Genomic DNA, 18,300 nt, shown 5'->3' with positions numbered 1-18,300 from the left:
CCCTACTTGATAGGCTCACATGTGATTGTTTACACTGACCATGCAGCTATCAAATATCTTGTGCAGAAGAAAGATGCTAAAGCTCGCCTCATTAGGTGGGTCCTCTTGTTGTAGGAATTTGATCTTGCAATTAGGAATAAGAAAGGTAGTGAAAATTTGGTTGCAGACCATCTATCCCGGCTGCCTAATTCTTTGACTGTTGATTCTCCAATCAACGAAAACTTTCCTAATGAGTTTCTGATGGCAGTGTCTAGTGAACCTTGGTTTACTGACATTGTTAATTATCTGGTTACGGGCGTGACACATGCACATTGGTCCACGCAAGATAAGAATCGTTTCTTTTCACAGGTAAAATATTTCTTTTGGGATGATCCTTATCTTTTTAAGACTTGTCCGGACCAAGTAATCCGGAGGTGTGTTCCTGATCATGACCAGCAATCTATCTTATCTTTTTGTCATGATCAGGCTTGTGGAGGCCATTTTGGGCCCAATAAGACTGCGGCCAAGGTTTTACAGTGTGGATTTTATTGGCCTACTCTTTTTAAAGACGCTTTTTCTTATCGCAAGGCGTGTTCTTCATGCCAATCTTTAATGTGTCTCACCAGGAGGAATATGATGCCCCTCAACCCAATTCTGGTGGTTGAGGTGTTTGATGTATGGGGTATAGATTTTATGGGGCCTTTCCCTAATTCTTTTGGTAACTTGTACGTATTACTTGCTGTGGACTATGTGCCCAAATGGATTGAGACAGTTGCTTGTAAGACCAATGATCACAAAGTGGTTGTGAAATTCCTAAAGGAGAACATTTTCTCCCATTTTGGTACTCCCCGTGCTATCATTAGCGATCGAGGCAAGCATTTTTGTAACCATCCCTTTAAGGCCCTTATGAGAAAGTATGGTGTCATTCACAAGTTGGCCACACCCTACCATCCCCAGACCAGTGGCCAGGTTGAGGTTTCAAATCGACAGATAAAGCAAATTCTTGAGAAAACCATCAACCCGAACCGTAAGGATTGGTCTAACCGATTAGTGGATGCTTTGTGGGCCATAGGACCGCCTTTAAGACCAATCTTGGTCAATCTTCGTACCGTTTGGTGTATGGAAAGGCGTGTCACTTACCTGTTGAGCTAGAGCACAAGGCCTTTTGGGTTATTAAGAAGCTTAACTTTGATCTACCTACTACAGATGCCCATAGAAAACTCCAACTATCTGAGTTGGAAGAATTGAGAAATGAGGCATATGAGAATGCCCGGATTTACAAGGCAAAAACCAAAGCTTTTCATGACAGACATATTTTGAGAAAATCTTTTGAAGTAGGTCCGAAAGTTTTATTGTACAATTCTCGTTTGCACATCTTTCCAGGTAAGTTGCGCTCTAAATGGGATGACCCTTATATTATTCAAACTGTTTATCCTCATGGGGCTATTGAAGTTGCCAATCCAAGTATAGGTGCTACATTTAAGGTAAATGGCCAACGTTTGAAGCCATACATTGAGATGCTTATTCCAACTATAGAAGAAGTCATGGATCTCCATGAGCCTCTTTACCTTGATGATTGATCTCCTGGTATGTTTGCCCTCCCTTGTCCTCATTCCTTCTTTACTGTATGCATTGAGGACACTGCATGAATTAAGTGTGGGGGTGTGTGTTGGACTTAATTAATGAATTTTGTGAATTTTGATTGTGGTGGTAGTTTTGGTTTTGTGCATACGTTCTTTGATTGCGAAGCGAGAGAGAGAGGGAATTAGGTGCCCTAGCATGCAAAATAATAAGAAATCCCTTTTCAAGGACGGTAATTGGTATGTATCCAGTGAGAGGGACTGGGTTGGAAAATATGAGCACTATTTCATTTGGTGGCTAGATTCCTCTATGTGTTTTATGGACCTTTTGATCTTTTGGCTAGTAGTTGAGACCAATTTGTTTGTGACAAGGTAAGGCATGAAAGTGAATGAAAAGGGAAAAAAAAAGAAACAAGAAAGGAAAGTGAAATTTCTTGGGACTAGATAGGGCACTGTTGCCTCAGGAAGCAGAGTGACTTGTTCGAAATTCCTTGAAAGGAAACTCAAAAAAAAACTCTTGCATCAATGTCTCAATGTCTTATAGATATATGCAAAAAGCGAAGCTACCAAGTATTTGGGTGTTCGGTGTATGCTCCACCATGTCATTCAGGGAATAGTAGTGGATTAGAAAAAGAGTTTACTGTTGAGAAAGAAAAGTGTTTTTTGTCTTAATGCCTGAAAAGAAAGTATGGTCAAAAATACTCAAAGCCTAAGTCTTTGGTTCCATCGATGCTATGAGTGGTTTACTTGAAGATGAGTAGTGTTCAGAAAATATGAGGAGATCTCTTAATCTTGATGCATGCTTGTTACTTGAATTGATGTGGGGGGATAAAATTCAGGAGTGGGGGAATCTTTGGCTCCTTGATCTTTAGTTGAGCATTCTTAGAGCTTGTGTGCACTATCCTACTTATGCCATGATTAAAATTTGTAGCATTCTTTTTCTTATTGAATTTTGGGTGTACATTCACTACAAACACCCACGAGATAAAAATCGTCCACTAGGGGTAACCTAGGGGTTCAAAGGCTTGTTGCACATGCTAAAAGCAACCATGATTCCTACAAAAGTGAGTTAGGATTTTCGCATTCTAGATTAGTTTTTTGTTTTTATTTATTTGAGGACAAGTAACGTTCAAGTGTGGGGGAATCTGATGAGCACATTTATATGTGGAATCTTAGGGCATAAAGCATGCATTTTACCACATTGGACAGAGTTACTTCCGTGATTTCTTGTGCTTTTCAGGTTTTTGGCTATTTTATGATATTCTGGACTATCGGGAGCTGCATGTCCGAATCTACATGTAAAGTCATCATTTTTATTTCCATGGCTGTAAAGAGGACTAAATTTTTAGCAAGATGGACGTGACGGAATTCAATTACGCATTCGTTTAGGCCTCCATGCAATGTATTATTCTTTTCAGGCCAAGAAAGAATAATGGGTAAAAAATGAGCTGGAATGCAAGCCCATAGCCAGTTTACAACTTCCTAAGGGTATTTTTGACATCAAAGAAGGTACTTCTAATCAATGGTGGAGATCTACTGCAAGTACAGGACCATTTCGATGATTTTCCAATCTTGAAGAGAGAGAAGAGCTGCCAGCCACATGGGGGGACCCACACATGTCAAGCTTCCACGGTTTTTAAAGGGTGCACCCTCAACGATTTTTGAAAGAAGACAGCTTGGGTATTTGAATTAATTCATTGAGTGGAATCCTAGTCATCATCATCATTCTCTCTCTCCTCCAACTTTCCAAGGGTATTTTTGGGATTTGACTATGGATAGATTGCTTTTGGAGAAGATTCCCTTATCCGTGGAAGGTTGAAAAGTCAAACATTAAAGATGCCTTGATCACTTTACTTGGAGAAGACTCCTGCAAAGAAAAGGAATCACAGAATAAAATTAGAAAGTCCACTTTTTAGAAAATAACAGGTTTAGGGAGCCAAGCTTTGTATCTCTCCCTCTTTCTATTTTTCTCTTTTTTTCTTGGGATTCAAGCAATGTAAAGGAGGAAGGAGGAGAATATTCTCTTATTTTTTGGATCCTCTCTCTCTCTCTCTCTCTCCTCTACGATTTTAGAAGGAGAAGAGCTCCCAAAACCGTGGAGCCCCTCTCCCTCTTCTCCCTTCTCCTCTCCTTCCCCCTATAAATACCCCTTGCTTTGGGGTTGTAATTGTTCATTCTAGTTCAGCTTTTAATGCAATTTTTAGTTCAGTTTTTCATGAGTTATCTTCTTCTTCTCCTTCTAATTTGTGATTTCTCTAGTTCTAGTTTGATTTTATGAGCTTAGTTCAATGGTTGTAATAATTTTATGCTTTCAAAATATGTCTTCAATATGGTTGTAATCTCTTAATTCTAGTTTAGTTTTAAAGCTTTCTAGGCTAAGTTCCTAAGTTTGTGAGAAGACTTGGAGATTTAGAAAAGGAAGCCATGCAAGGATTATTCAAGTGTTCAAGCTTCTTCAACTACATTCATGTACTTTCAACTTTGGTAGAAGGGAGTATTAGTTCTTATTTTTAGTTTCTAATTTCTTCTTCTTATTCTCTACCTCTTTCTTCTTCTATTATTTTTATTTTATTGGTATTCTCATCCCCTCCATTCCATCCATTCTAGTAGGACTCTTATTCTCTACTTTTATTTTTGTTCTCATTCTCTACCTCTCTAATTCAATCATGCTTTTAGAATTTTATTTTTTATTCACGACCATTATCATGCATTATGTTCGGATTTTAATTTAATTATTTTTGTTTAAATTTCAGATTTGGTAGTGCCATTTCAAGTGTGGTAGAGAAGCAAGCAATTTCAGTCCGGTTCAAGCACCTTCGGGTTTTACCTCTCTAATCTCTTAGTCTTATTCTCCCTCTCTCATCTCTTAGGCTTATTCTTCCTTTGTTTTTTTTTGTGTGGTTGTAGTGTGTGGCTGCGATTTATTCCTTCCAATCTGTGTTAGTATTGATAGGTTAGATGGATGTGTGTTAGGACGCCAATTTAATTCGTTAGATACGTAATTTTGCTCGATGCTTGTGAGTTAGGATACGTTAATTTAATTATCATTAGTTTAATCCACCACTTTAATTAATTTGGTTTACTTTGCATTGCTTTTAAGTGAGTAAAATAAAGTGGTGTACATCTCCTTGAGTTTGACCTGTAGCTACGATTGATCCGTACGCTTGCGGTTATTATTTCTTGCAAACAGCATGAGTAATACCGGCAATGGAAGCCAACTAAGAACAAAATGAAGATTCTATTTATTCAAATATATAAAAGTGTACAAATTACAACCGCCAAGCTATTTACAACAAGCAGTTACAAGTACAAGCGCTTCGGACGCCAAGGATTGGGGGGGCTGTGGTCCTGGAAGGTTCTCAGGAGGAGGAAAGAAGGGCACCAAAATGGTAGACGTGTCCAACCTTACCTCTTGCACTAGAATTTTAGGGTCGAACCCCAAGTCAATCTTTCCCCACTGGAAATGGGGGGCAGCCTTCCTTATCTTGTTATACAAGCGCTGAGCACCTTTCAAGGCCTTGTCTTAACAGAAGTGTTGGAAGACTGCCGATTTCAAGAGATGATCGATGGTGAGGTTTACTGCAGCATATTTCTCAATCCAGAGATAGTCAGCAACATTGTCCATAATATCTCGGGCAAAATCTAGCCTTTCCAGCAGATCCTTCTCCCAACTCTCAACAGACTTGTAATAGTCTAACTCATATTCAAGTCAGATTTTGAACCTTGACAAAGCAGCATTTGAAGTTGCATACATCTTTATCTGAGCTTGTAGTTCCTTTTCTCGCCCCGCAGCATTAGATTGTACCTCTTGGGCATGGAGATATAGCCCTATATGCAAAATACAAAGGTCATGATCGGATAATATAATTATGGAGATGAACATAGAACAAAAGAAGAACAAAAAATGTTTTCCATTGAGAACAGTTATGATGGAGTGCAGGTACAAATTAACAATATGACATCGTCTAAGAAAAAAAAAGAACAGGAGGAAGGTAAACTAGGGCTGAGTTCGTTGGATCCTGAGCATTAGAGGCCGACATTACTTTATCCTTAGGTTCAGAGGAGGAGGGTCCCTTCGATGGGGCAACACCTTGCTCGGTGCCTTCCCCTACCGTCTTGTCTTGCTCAGTACCCCCTACAGCAGTCTTTTCAGCCTCCACTATAGAAGTGGGCCCAACAGCATCAGAGCTCTCCACATTAGTGGCGCCTGAGGAGATACATGATACTGGTTGTCGAGGGAGGAACAAAAGAACCAACCTTCAGCCTGGTGAGCATCTGCTCCACCTCCTTCACACCCTTGAAGTCAAAATTGGGCTTCTTCTCTTTCACCTACTTCCAGATGGAGTGTGCCACTTGCAAAAAACACCTTGGAGGAAGTCTTCATGTGCTTCTTGGTGTTCTCCTCTGAGCAAAGATAGGCTTTCAATGCCTTAGCCCTAGCTACCTTAGCCGAATTCTTGACTTCCTCCGACCTGGACTTCAAGTTGGCAATTTCCATTTTCTGGCACTCCACCAGCTGGGTCTTCTTATTCAACTCCTCAGCCATTTTGTTAGACAAGGTGAGGACGTTAATACGTTTCTCAGCGTCAACACGACCTTTATCTGCCACCGTATAGGTCTTCTTCGCAATCGCCTTTTCCTCTATCAGCGATTTAACTTCATCGGTATATCATCACAGGTTCACTTCAAATCCTTACAATCCCTGTCTAGCTAGCTGTACACAGAGGCATTCCTCCTCTTCCGATGTACCAACCCAGAGGCAAAAGCCAAAGCCTGAGATGAGAAGAAGTTAGTAAAGATAAGTCGAGAGAACTGAGATCTCCAAAGGAGGAGAGTGTTACCTAATAAGCTTGTGCAAGGGAGGTACTCTCCAACACTTCGTCATCCATATCGGAGAGGGCATCCAGATCAGCTGGAGGAATGCAAAACAACGCCATCTGCTCAGCAGCCTTGGCATCACCAATCACTTTCTGGTCGACTCATACCAACCACTCTGGGACAAACATGTCCGAAGACATTTTATCCTTGCCCTTATTCTTATCAGTGCCCTCAAGAAAAGGAGCACCACTAAGGACCGTAAGAGAAGCCTCATCCTGAACAACATGGTCGGAAGATGGGAGCGCCTTCATCTTACTCGTTTACTGGCCCTGACCCTTGTGACCTTCAGAAATTGAGGGAGGGACATTCTTCTTAGGCTCCTTCCTCGGAAGATCCTTCTTCTTCTCAATTGGAACTTCCTTCCTCTTCTTCTTCTTCTCTGGAGGCGAAGACGAGGTAGCCATGTCCCCGGTAACTTGGAGATTCTTTGTCTCCATGAATGTGGCAATGGAGTCGAAATCAAAGTCCACTACATCAAATAAGAAAGAAAGAATTAGCACACCATAGTAAAAAATAAAAAAAAGAGGGGGAGAGAGAATCCAGGGGGGCTCACCCCTCTCCAACTCGGACATGTCTAGGGCATTAATGTCAGCCAGTTCCACAGGCCTCGGAGAGTTGATTATCATCTCCAAGGTTGTTAGATCCTTGTCGTCAAGAATTGGGATCTTATTCTCAGCTGAGGTGTTCGGAGAACCCCATGTATTAGGGAACCTGTGTCCCGCACAAGAAGCCCAAAAGAACCTTTGTTTCCAGGCATCGAAGAAGGAATTTTGCTCATGATAAGGATGGAGGGGTCGCGTTGATGGAGGTAGTACCACCTAGGATGGCCATTGAGGGAATTCAGCAGAAAACACCTAATGAACAATGTGGGGGAAGCACGTTTACCTAATCGAGTACATCTAAGGATGAAGACTCCAACACATCTCCAACGGTTCTGGAGTAACTGGTTAGGGGCAACTCCGTAATGTTTAAGTAGACAGGAAACAAATTCAGGAAGGGGAAAACGGAAGCTAACCTCAAAGGCATCCGAGATGAGGCTAACCTCATCAGGATGCTCGGTATTTAACCTATCTTAAGGAGAAGCGGCCTTAAGATCAATGGACTCTGGAATCGAGTAGATTTCTCGTATCTCTATGACATCAGGCACCTTTAGTACCGAGGGGATTTTGTCCACACCTTTTCCTATGGTAGGGTTCAGTTGGGGTTGGCGAATATGATGAACTTTTTTTCCTAGGGAAGCAGAAGGTTTTTTCGAAGGGTTACAGCCAGAGGTACTAGCGGAAACACCAGATTTACTTCGCTGAACCGAGGCAGACACCCTAGGAACTACAGTAACCTCTTCAGACGCCCTAGGAGGAGCCGTGACAGTTTTCCTAACATCTTGGCCATGATACAGCCAATCAGATTCTTTGAACAAAGAAGCTGCATCCCGATCAGACTTGGAAATCAGAGTTTTCTTAGAGCTCGGTATCTTTTGAGAAAAGAAATAAACTACAGAAGTAAAGAAAAGAGAACTTACTTTAGTAAAAGGAATGTAGTTGGAGAAAAATGCAGAACAGGGAAGCTTCAAGAGATGAAATGGAGGTAGAGAATCAAAGATTTTCGGGCTCAAGAACTTGAAAACGATAGAGAAAAGAAGCCCCGGGAAGTTAGAATTCTTTATACCCTTGGGAAAAGAATGGAGGCTTCTGATCAACCCAATGAATTTAATTGAACGATCAAGATGCAGGGAAAAAATGAGAGAAACACGTGTTTAGCGCATAAGAGAGGCTTCCTCAACAAGGAAGCGCTGGGAGGGCAAGAGGTTCAAATTTGAACTTTATGATGTCTGTTCAACTTCCCTTAAAATGCGTAAAATTCGGAAGATATTTCGGACCCACGTGCAAACAACGGCGAATGGCGGCGCAATTTTGGAAACTCCCGCACCTTACCCAAGGATAAGATCGCCAGCAGAAGGAATACGACTCGGAGAGGAAGTAATTTCCACACATAAACGATGATCAACGCTGTGAAACATCGACAAGCGTAAATGAAAATCGACCATCACCGAAGGCCTATAGTGAGCAAAGATTGCTGACAATTGAACATATAGACCAGAACACCTCTACACGAAAGAAGGGAAGAATCCTCCTAATACCTCATTCAAGACAAAGGGAGTAGGGGGCAAATGATACACCATACTTTATCTACCCAATCCGAAGATGACACGTGGAATGACTTGGACTCCAAGCAACCTATCCTCGTCCGGAATTGATCAGATCACTAGCGAGACGGTTATACTGGTCTAGACACGTCAACAAGATCTATCTAGAGCACCTTGATGGATAGTGACTAGTAACCGCGATCCACGTGCGAGAAGATTTCGAATCCCAGGATATGAGGAGTAGATCACCCTTTTGAAGGGTTTCATAATCCGAGCATAGGGGAACCGCCTTACAAAGAAAGAAAGCCATCTGGCAGATCGGGAAGATCTTGGAAACAGGACTAGGAAGAGAAACTTGTATAAATAGGGACCCTTGCACCCATGTAAAAGGGGGATTCAAGTATTCAATCAAGAAAGAAATCAAGAAACCTTTAAGAGTAATCTTCGTTTTCCATAATCGTTTCTATTCTGGTTCTAGTTCTAAGGTTGCAATGTTGAGGAGCTCCCTCAAAACACCTTTCTTTGTGCAACACTCACCAAACTATACAAAGTCAAGAATATAAAAAAATATTTAATCAAGAAGAATGTATAAAATATAGAGTTTCTATATAAGAAGGATTGCAAATAAGAGTTTCTATTCTAGACGAAACCTATATCACATGTGACAATAATGCGAGTAAGTGTGTGTCGCTCAATAAGTGGCGACTCCTGATAACACATTCACCATCCTCTCCCACAAACGAGTATGGTCGGATTTCCTCTGTCGGTATCCTTTGTAGTCATTGCTTCAGATTGCCTACCGGTCATTCATGCCTTGAACGGTGCTGTAGTTTCTCTTGACTGGGCTACCCGTTCTATTGTTGATGATATAATTAGTCTTTCTAGGTCGTCTTGTACTTTTCTTTCTTTTCATGTTTATCGTTATTGTGTAAAAGAAGCCCAATTTCTACCAAAAACAAGTAAAAGAAGCCCAATCTTTGGCTTCATGTGCTTTTAGATCTTCTACTTCTTGGGTTTGGTTCTTTCGGACCCGTCATTTTCTTGTAAATTTCCCTCTCAGCTATATATTTCTGCTAATAAAATTCGAATATTCTGAAAAATAAATAAAAAAGATACACATCAAAAGCCTGGGTTCGACAAGACCTGTTATGGCAGTAGGTGTGCAATATGAGGTGGATGTGATGTTGTTTCTGCCAACCGTACTATAGAACCAACTCTAGGAAAAGGAGAAGATTATTGAAGAAGATAAGAGTAATTATTTATTTTGAGTAAAAAAATGTGTGAAAAAATGGTTGAGGCATGCCACAAGGACACTACTTCTAGATGTATTATTTGTATCCAAATATGAATATCTCGTTTATAGGCGTAGAGTGGAAAGTGCAAATGAAATTTGCTAACTTGATTTTATTAAACGGAAACAACATGGGTTAGAGTATTACCCTCAACAATGTTTTTCACGCAACGGAAAAGATCTAGTTGTTCTATACGTCGATTCGAACTCTAATGATCTCCATCTTTTTATTTTCGAATATCTTGTGAGATTTCTTAATAGAAAAGAACTCTACATCACAAATTCTTAAGAATAAATGGAATCCCACAGAAAATACACTAATAACTTAGTAAATAAGAATGACAGTGAGAGTGAACTCAATGTTAAGAAGAATGCAATTAGATTATGGAATAACCTGATTATAATTATATATAATCAATCTCCATCTTCTCTCAGTGTCCCACTCTAAATAAGAATCACAGAGAGGGTAGAGACTTAAAGGGTAAAGGCCATCTCCTTAAGTGGCTAATCCAACTGGTCCAATCGACTACCCCATGTGTGGCACCAAACCTGAGCCGGGTATGTGCCTAGGTTCGATTAATAGATTTGATATCTTTTTTTTTACTTTTCAAAAAGTTATGGGTAAACCCAACATGTGTGTCATATCATTGGAACTGGTTTGTTTTCCACCCTATTCTTTCTCTCTAAGTCTTGAATTTCAAGGTTTTTGTTGTCAAAAATATTTTTACTATAAAAAATAAGGTAAGTAGTTTTTTATCTAGGAGTGTGGCCTCTCCCAGCACCCATGTATCTATCTCTCTCTTCCTTTATGTGTCTAATGCTCTCTCTCTCATACAGCTTTCTCTTTAGGAATTGTGGTCTCCTAAACACAGCAAGCACTCAAGGCAGTTACCTCTCTCTCGAATGCTAATGCATTCTCTGTTGGAATTGTGGTCCCCTAAAAACATCAAGCACTCAAGGCAGTGCTATCTCATCCTTTTTTTTTTGATGAAAAGAAGTATTTATAAGAAAATTAAAGGATCACATTTGTACAATAGTCCAGACAGTAAGGGTATGGGGAGCAGAATTGATCCTTGAATTTCTTGGAAAAATCTCTATGATTGAATTCATGATGTCATCTAAATCAAAAAAGAAAAGACCCAAAAATAAAGCATCCTTGGTCATAAATTCATTTTGGCACTAGTACGTTGGTCCTCATTGCTCAATCTATTCAGCCACTCACTATTAGCTTTATAGCTTCCTTGTCTTGTTTTTATTTGCTAATCAAACACCCATCATTCACTGTGATGAAATTTTCAGTCAAAGTTTCATCTGTCCGGACATTAACTTGAATCTTTACGTCTAATCCAAAAACCACTATCCTATACAGCTATCTTTTCATTACCCTTTCGCCAAATTTTGGATTATGGACAACTAAACCTCAATTATGAATCAGAAGTGCATAGCCCTTTATAAAAAGACTAATTAGAGTGACTAAGATTTTTGGAATGTGACTTCTGCAACATTTATGAAAAGACATTGAAAGAGAAAGGTATTGTCGTAGGGTAAATCCTTTACATCTAGTGTTCCCGATTGAGAGGTTCATTTCCACTTAAAAAACAAAAAAAGTAGGGATGTAAATTTATTATCAAAAATCCAAATCCGATCCGTATTTGTATCAGTTTAGAGCTATTCGTATTCGTTTAGAGATATCTGAAAAAAAAAATGGAATACTCTAATAAAAATCCTTCCAAAAAAAAAATTTAAATATCAATTAAATAAATAATGATCTTGAGGGTTTTTGAAGATTCAATATGTTCTAGAATATGAGGAAAAGAGAATCATGATCTAAGAGATATGGATTGAGAGTGACTTGTATCTGCTAAGGGAGGAAGGTCCAGGTTACACAGGGCAGAGATGTAAACGGATGGGCAAAAATCCGAATTCGATTTGCATCTGAATCCGTTTAGAAGTATCCGTATTCGACCAAGGAATATCCGGATTCGATCACATCCGATCCGTTTGCATCCCTAAAAAAAAGTGTGGCAGGGGGGGGGGGAGGGGTGTTCGGATTAGACTTTCTCACCATAGTGCAAAACTGTGCACTCTTAGGTTCCGTTTGTTGGATGGGAAACTTAGGTAGGGTGGGGAATTAGGGTGGGAAAGTGCTGATGTGGCATGTCAAAATCCCACCCCAACTTTGTTTGTTTAACCTGGGGTGGTGAACTTACAAAAGCTCAGGGAACATCATTAAATGTTTTGTCTACTGACGTAACACTTGAAAATTCCACCACTAAGCTATTCAAAGTCCCACAAAAAGCAAAGGACTTTGGTCATTGTTCATAGGAAAAGTAAAAATCCCGCCCCTCTTCTCCAATCTACTACATTATGGGACCCAGTTCCACAACATTGCCACCCTATCCTACTCGTCAAACAAACGGGGCCTTAGATTTAGGGAAAATGTCTATCATGATTTTTGAGGTATGTAGAGTTTATTTAGAAATTGTTAATTTTGCTCTAGGTTACCATCAATTAAAAAGGGGGTCAACCCCGCATTGCAAGGTCTTGGAGGGGTAGAGATATATATGTAACACTACCCCTATTTTGTGGAGGGGTTGTTTATGGATTGGATTTTGTGACCATCGGACCACAATAGAGCAACTTTATTGTTGCGGCAAGGACCACCCTATCCATAATGTTAAAAACCAACAAAATCAAAAATTATGACGTGAAAATCATTTTACAATGACCTATTGAATATTCAGCAGCAAAATATTTCTCACACAATCAAGCACTACCAAGGGGTCGTTCTTGGTGTGGTAGTAAAATTTTGGATACTACAAACAAATCTAGAATCCCATGGGTATGGCTCAGATGTTACCTGAATAGAGATGTGAATGCAACGGAAGGGATATAGAATCAAGCATTCGGTTATGAGCACCACAATCTACAATTCTTCTTGAGTATCTTGAAAGGTTTCTCCATGTTGAACTCCACACTGCAAATCCTTGGGAACAGATGGAATCCCACAAAGAACACGATAATAACTTGGAGAAAAAGATCGAGAGTGAGATATATATATATATATATATCTCAAAGCGGAGGGCCACCTTCAGTGACCGACTGATTCACCCAAGTGGGTCGTGGCCCTCGCGGCTGCCCCACGGGTGGGCACCCCGAGCCTAAGTACAACCCGGTTTGGTTAACATCACCCACTCGCCCACACATGGTGCGCTAACTCAATCGTTCATCCAATCATCTCTCAAACGTGTAACTCTTCATACAGAAAATTACGACAGCATAACCTGAGTGAGCTAAAACACTAAGTCGCTGCAGGAATCTCCTGAGCCAAATGGCCTCCTAAATTGTTGTCAAACATGCAACATACTCTGACTCCATCATTAATAGTGCGGTGCAGGTCTATTTCTTGTTGCTCCAAGTAACAGCCCCACCTCTTAGAACAAATGCATACCATGTGATGGATTTGTGCTCATCTCTGTGACTAGCCCAATCAGCATCACTATAGCCTCTCAGTCTAAAATATGAACCACTAAAGGTAAGCATAAGATCTGTGTTGGATATGTATGTCCATCAAACCCTGTTCATTTCGGTTCAACCCAGTTTATTAGTTATTGAACCTTTTATACAATCTGGTTTAATATGATCACATGCAATATAAATTTTTTTAGCAAAGTATGTCCTTAAGTTATACTTTAAATTGGTAGTCATGACTAGGGTTTGGGCAGGGCACCCTTATCATATGGTTGTCGCATTGGATATGCCTAATCATGTTAATTTCAGGGTACAAATGTGAGTACACACATGGGTGTGTATTGCCGAAGAATCTTATTTTGTCGACTCCCTCATGTATTACTACCAGATGTTGGTTTGGGATAGACATGTGTCACCGAGACCCAGTACCTAAGAAGGCTTTATCATTGCACAGTGTGAACGTATTCTTTGTCACCAATGATTGCGGTTCAAGAGAACTAAAGATGATGTTCTGGGCATGTGGAAACGTTATGTGAGTGAAAGAGTCACTCAACATGGTCTCCACTGGTCAATTGAACATCAAGGGGAGTTAGTCTGTGGATGGTCAGATCAAAATCAGGATCATGTACTGTTTTGAAAATGGTTTTGCAAAACATATTTTCACATACAATAATATATTATATTTATGTTTTTTGTTAAAGAATTTAATCGTGTTTTGTGGATTCTGATCACGTACACAAACGCTCTAATATGGACATGTACTATGGAATGGGGTTTGCCAATACTTGTGTACATCCCCTAAATTCCATAACGATAATGTTGATTAGTGGAGGGTAAGTGCATAATTGTTATGCAAGGGTATTTCTAGGATTTACTAATTAATAATTAATTTATATAATCTTAAATGAGTTTGATGCAAATAATAATCAAAGACCCATTAATGATTAAAATTTTTACTTATTTTATTTCCCTTTTAGATTTAGCTTCTTCACTACTTAGAAGCCCATCAAGGAAGCCCAATAGGGTTTAAGTCAAATAGGAGAGAGAGTGTTAAACTCTCACTTGAAATAGAGGAGGGGGCTCTTTAGAGCCCTATCTATTTAAACACACAAGGGGGGGGGGGGACAGCAAACATAGCTTGGCCGAATTTTCCCTCCCCCCTTGGAATTCATCTCTCTCTCACTTGTCTCTCTTCTCTTTTGCTCTCTTGCTCTCTTGATTGGTGAAGTTGGTTAGGGTTTTGTAAACCCTAGTTTTGACTAGATTGGATCTTGTTCTTGGAGAAGAAGTTCTGATTTGGCTTGTGGATCTTCGGCTACATCAAGGAGATTCAAGTTAGGGCTTTCTTGAAGTGTTTGTTAGGAGAAGAACCATTATTTGGAGGAGGAGCAACACTTCAGGCTCTATAGGTTAACAAATCTTGATGTTTATTTTTATGCATTAAGGTTTTAATTATTTGGTAAGCATGGGATATGAAAGAAAACTCAAATCGATCTCTTTTCGCTGCACATTCGAGTATGGGATGGTTTCCTCTTTTCATGGGATGAAAATCGATGATTCTTTCTTTTCTTGTTGCTTTCCCATATTTTATTGGACAAGAAAAGAGAAGGTTTGGTGGAAAATTTTTATACCAAGCCCTAAATTCTTTCTGATTGGTTTCCCATAACCATGATAATGTTTCGTTTTGATTTACCATGGGCAACCATAGAGATGATCCATGACTACACCAACAATTTGTAGTCCCATGTAGGTATCAAAGGACTTTCTTTATAGCTTGCCAATGAACTAGACCTGCGTTACTCTGATAACGGCTAACCATGCCAACTGTGAAGCAGATGTCTAGATGCGTTCACAACACCGCATACATTAGACTGTCGACTACAACTGCATAGGGTACTTTGTAAATTTGATTTATTTCTTCCTTAGCCTTAAGACACTTATCTAGGATCAAAGTGCATGCCTTGTCCATTGGAGTATTTATGAGTTTTGAGTTGTTCATATGAAATTGCTGAAGGATTTTCTTTGTATAAGTCTCTTGAGACAAATAAAGGAATCTTCTAATGCAGTTTTTCATAATTTTCACGTCCAATACAAAATTGGTATCACCCATGTCCTTGATCTCAAAAGTAGAGAATGTAGATGTTGAATTTTGTCACCCCCAGTGATGATGACGATCGGACGTAAATGACTGGCAATGTCCCTGAAAACCAAACACTGAATCAGAAAACATCTACACTCGTCCCGTAAAGCGTACAACCGTGCGAATGACCCACCAGGCAGCCCATGCAACCCCGCAAGGGCGCCATCACGGTCGCAGCCCAGCATGGCAGTGCCCCGCACTGTGTGGCCCAGCCATGAGGCACCGCGGCTAGCTCAGTCCCACCATGTGGTGCCGCACGTGCGCGTTGCGGCCCTGCCGTGCAGCGCCGCGGCCTGCATGACCCTGCCATACGGCCCGCGGGCACCCAAATCCAAACTTTTTCCCATTTTTGCTCTGCCGCAGCCCCGCCATGCAGCCTCACACGTTTTTTGTGGCACCACCAAACCCAAAATTTGCCTATAAAAAGGGGGTGACCCCCTTCATTTGAAAGATCGAAGTTTGTGGGAGAGGGGGCACCCCCAGAGCTCCAATTTTCTAGTTTATTTTCCTTGTTTCCTTGTTTCGGGGCTCTTCCCCAATCCGATTTCGAGCCTTCGAGCCTTGTCCCCTGTTCGAAGTCCGGGCCATCTAAGTCCAGCTTCCCCAACCTTTTTTGCCCAAATCTGGGAAACCTCCCGTGGCATAGCCACTTTGTCCGGCCTTTGAGCCCCTAGTTTCCAAAGCCTTGGAACGTCATTATTCTGTCTGAGATCTTAAGATCCGACACTCGCAAGCCATTACTCTGTCCGACGAAGGGACAAAACCAGTCTTTTGCCTCCACCTGAGCTGGGGACGTTGTCCGTCTTGCATAATTGCATTTATCTAAAGCGTACAGGTATATATTTCTTTCGTTAACTTTTAATTTCTATATAATGTAGTCCGTTGAAATATTCTCGTGTAGTGTAAAGTAGTTGGTGCAACATAGTTTAATTTAATTAAATAGTTTGTGCATCATTATTTAGCCATATATGTGGGAATAGAACATTCATAAAAGGGAGAATATTCAAAAACAAGCATCTAATAGAAAGACTAGTTTATTCGAGCGAGGTGGGTGCCTAACTCCTTCCCACTCCCGTAACTGACCACTTACCCCGAATCTCTAACTAGACCAACCGAAGTCTCGTAGCCCTTCTAAAGCTACACTAATGGATCCTAAGCCCTAATCCTAGGTGGCGACTCCATTTCATTTTATTGCATGACCCCCATCCCCAGATGAATTGAACCATACCCCTGAGAAGACGCATTCCTTCTCCCTCCAATCGAGGATCACACACGTAACACATCCACACTCCCTGTGCACCATTCAAGCAAGGCCCGAGGTGGGAAAAATAAATGGCGATCCTCATAGTGGCAACTCCATTTGGAACTGATGGCCAAGCTTTCAATACTAGATGTTACCATTAAGTAGAAGAATTTTCTCCCTTCTGCATTGATTGATTAAAACATGTTTGGGTAACCCCTTTTGTTATACTAACCACATCATGCATTATGTTCAAAGTGAAATCAAATGCCGATGGTACTCCCTATTATGCCTCTACCCCTGGGGAAGTGGGGCACATCATACTAAGACTCTGAGATTAGATGACACCCGCTTCCTGCACCACTATCTTACACACACAACACTTCATGGGAACACACAGCCCCGTGGTTAGTCATTGAACCCCATGTGTAGTCATGGATAATTCATGGTTAAAGCCACAGCCCATGATATTTGTTGTACGGGTCTGAAATTATCGACGAGGGTATTCGCTAGTGTACCATGGGGTACTTCGCTACTAAAAAAGAGCACTAGTTTGATTACTATGAGATCGCGTGATCTATTCCCCATGTATATCAAAAGAACCACGTACCCACAATTCGCTATCATGAGCGATAGGTATATCGGTCCTATCAAGAGTGACCTTATTCTGTCCTATCAGCCTGCTTATTGCATGCATCATGTGGGAAATTATACCATATACAACTAGGATACGCCACAAAATAACCTCGTAGCTTTTCAAGGTCGAACGTGGAAATATCAACGACTTTCTCTTAATGCGAAATACCAATGGGGGGAAGAATTCTATTTGTCCCTCAGTGCACGTCACATGTCCATTTAGGTCAGTGTATCGAAAAAATGTATTCTCGATTGTCCCTTGGAGAAAGATACACTGTCTAAATAACGCGACAATGATAGAATTCTGATGAGAGGTGCTCTATATTAGGAAAAGATAGATCATTGAGAAGTCCTCGATTAGATCTCTTGTTGATAATTCAAATTTGATCTCCAAGAACTATTAAGCAATGAAGGATCTATCGTAAACTTGCATCATATCATAAGATCGCAAGGGTTATTCCTGAGCAGTCTTGAACGTAGATGCAAACCTTGCCATCGACTACTGGAGTAAAATAGAATCAAGAGAGTAAAAGCAAATTGTCACTTTGTTGGTATATATATATATATATATGCGTGTATATATTTGCTTGTAAACAAAAACTATAAAATATTAAAACAAGATAAAAAATGAATCACTTGAGTCCTAAGTTTGTCCTCTTTTACCTTTGTAAGGCACAATTTTACGACAAAGAAAGTCCTCGTTACCAGTGTGAAACCGTCATGGCGGTTGATTGAACCAGGCCATTCTCCACCAGTTCCCACCTTCTAAGCTTGTTGAAAATTCTGGTTCACCTCCCTTGACTTCTAGTCCCCCGATACAAAGCCCAACAAGGTCACCCCTGTTACAAGCACGATGGATCCGACAGAGGCCAATTCTTCAGAGGAAGCATTGAGTAAGAAATGGTTAGCATGCAGAGGGAAATGATAGAGATGATAGCTAGT

The sequence above is a fragment of the Telopea speciosissima genome, chromosome 5 (genome assembly GCF_018873765.1).
Source record: "Telopea speciosissima isolate NSW1024214 ecotype Mountain lineage chromosome 5, Tspe_v1, whole genome shotgun sequence".
Lineage (NCBI taxonomy): Eukaryota > Viridiplantae > Streptophyta > Magnoliopsida > Proteales > Proteaceae > Telopea > Telopea speciosissima.
Note: the sequence above shows the minus strand (reverse complement) of the source record.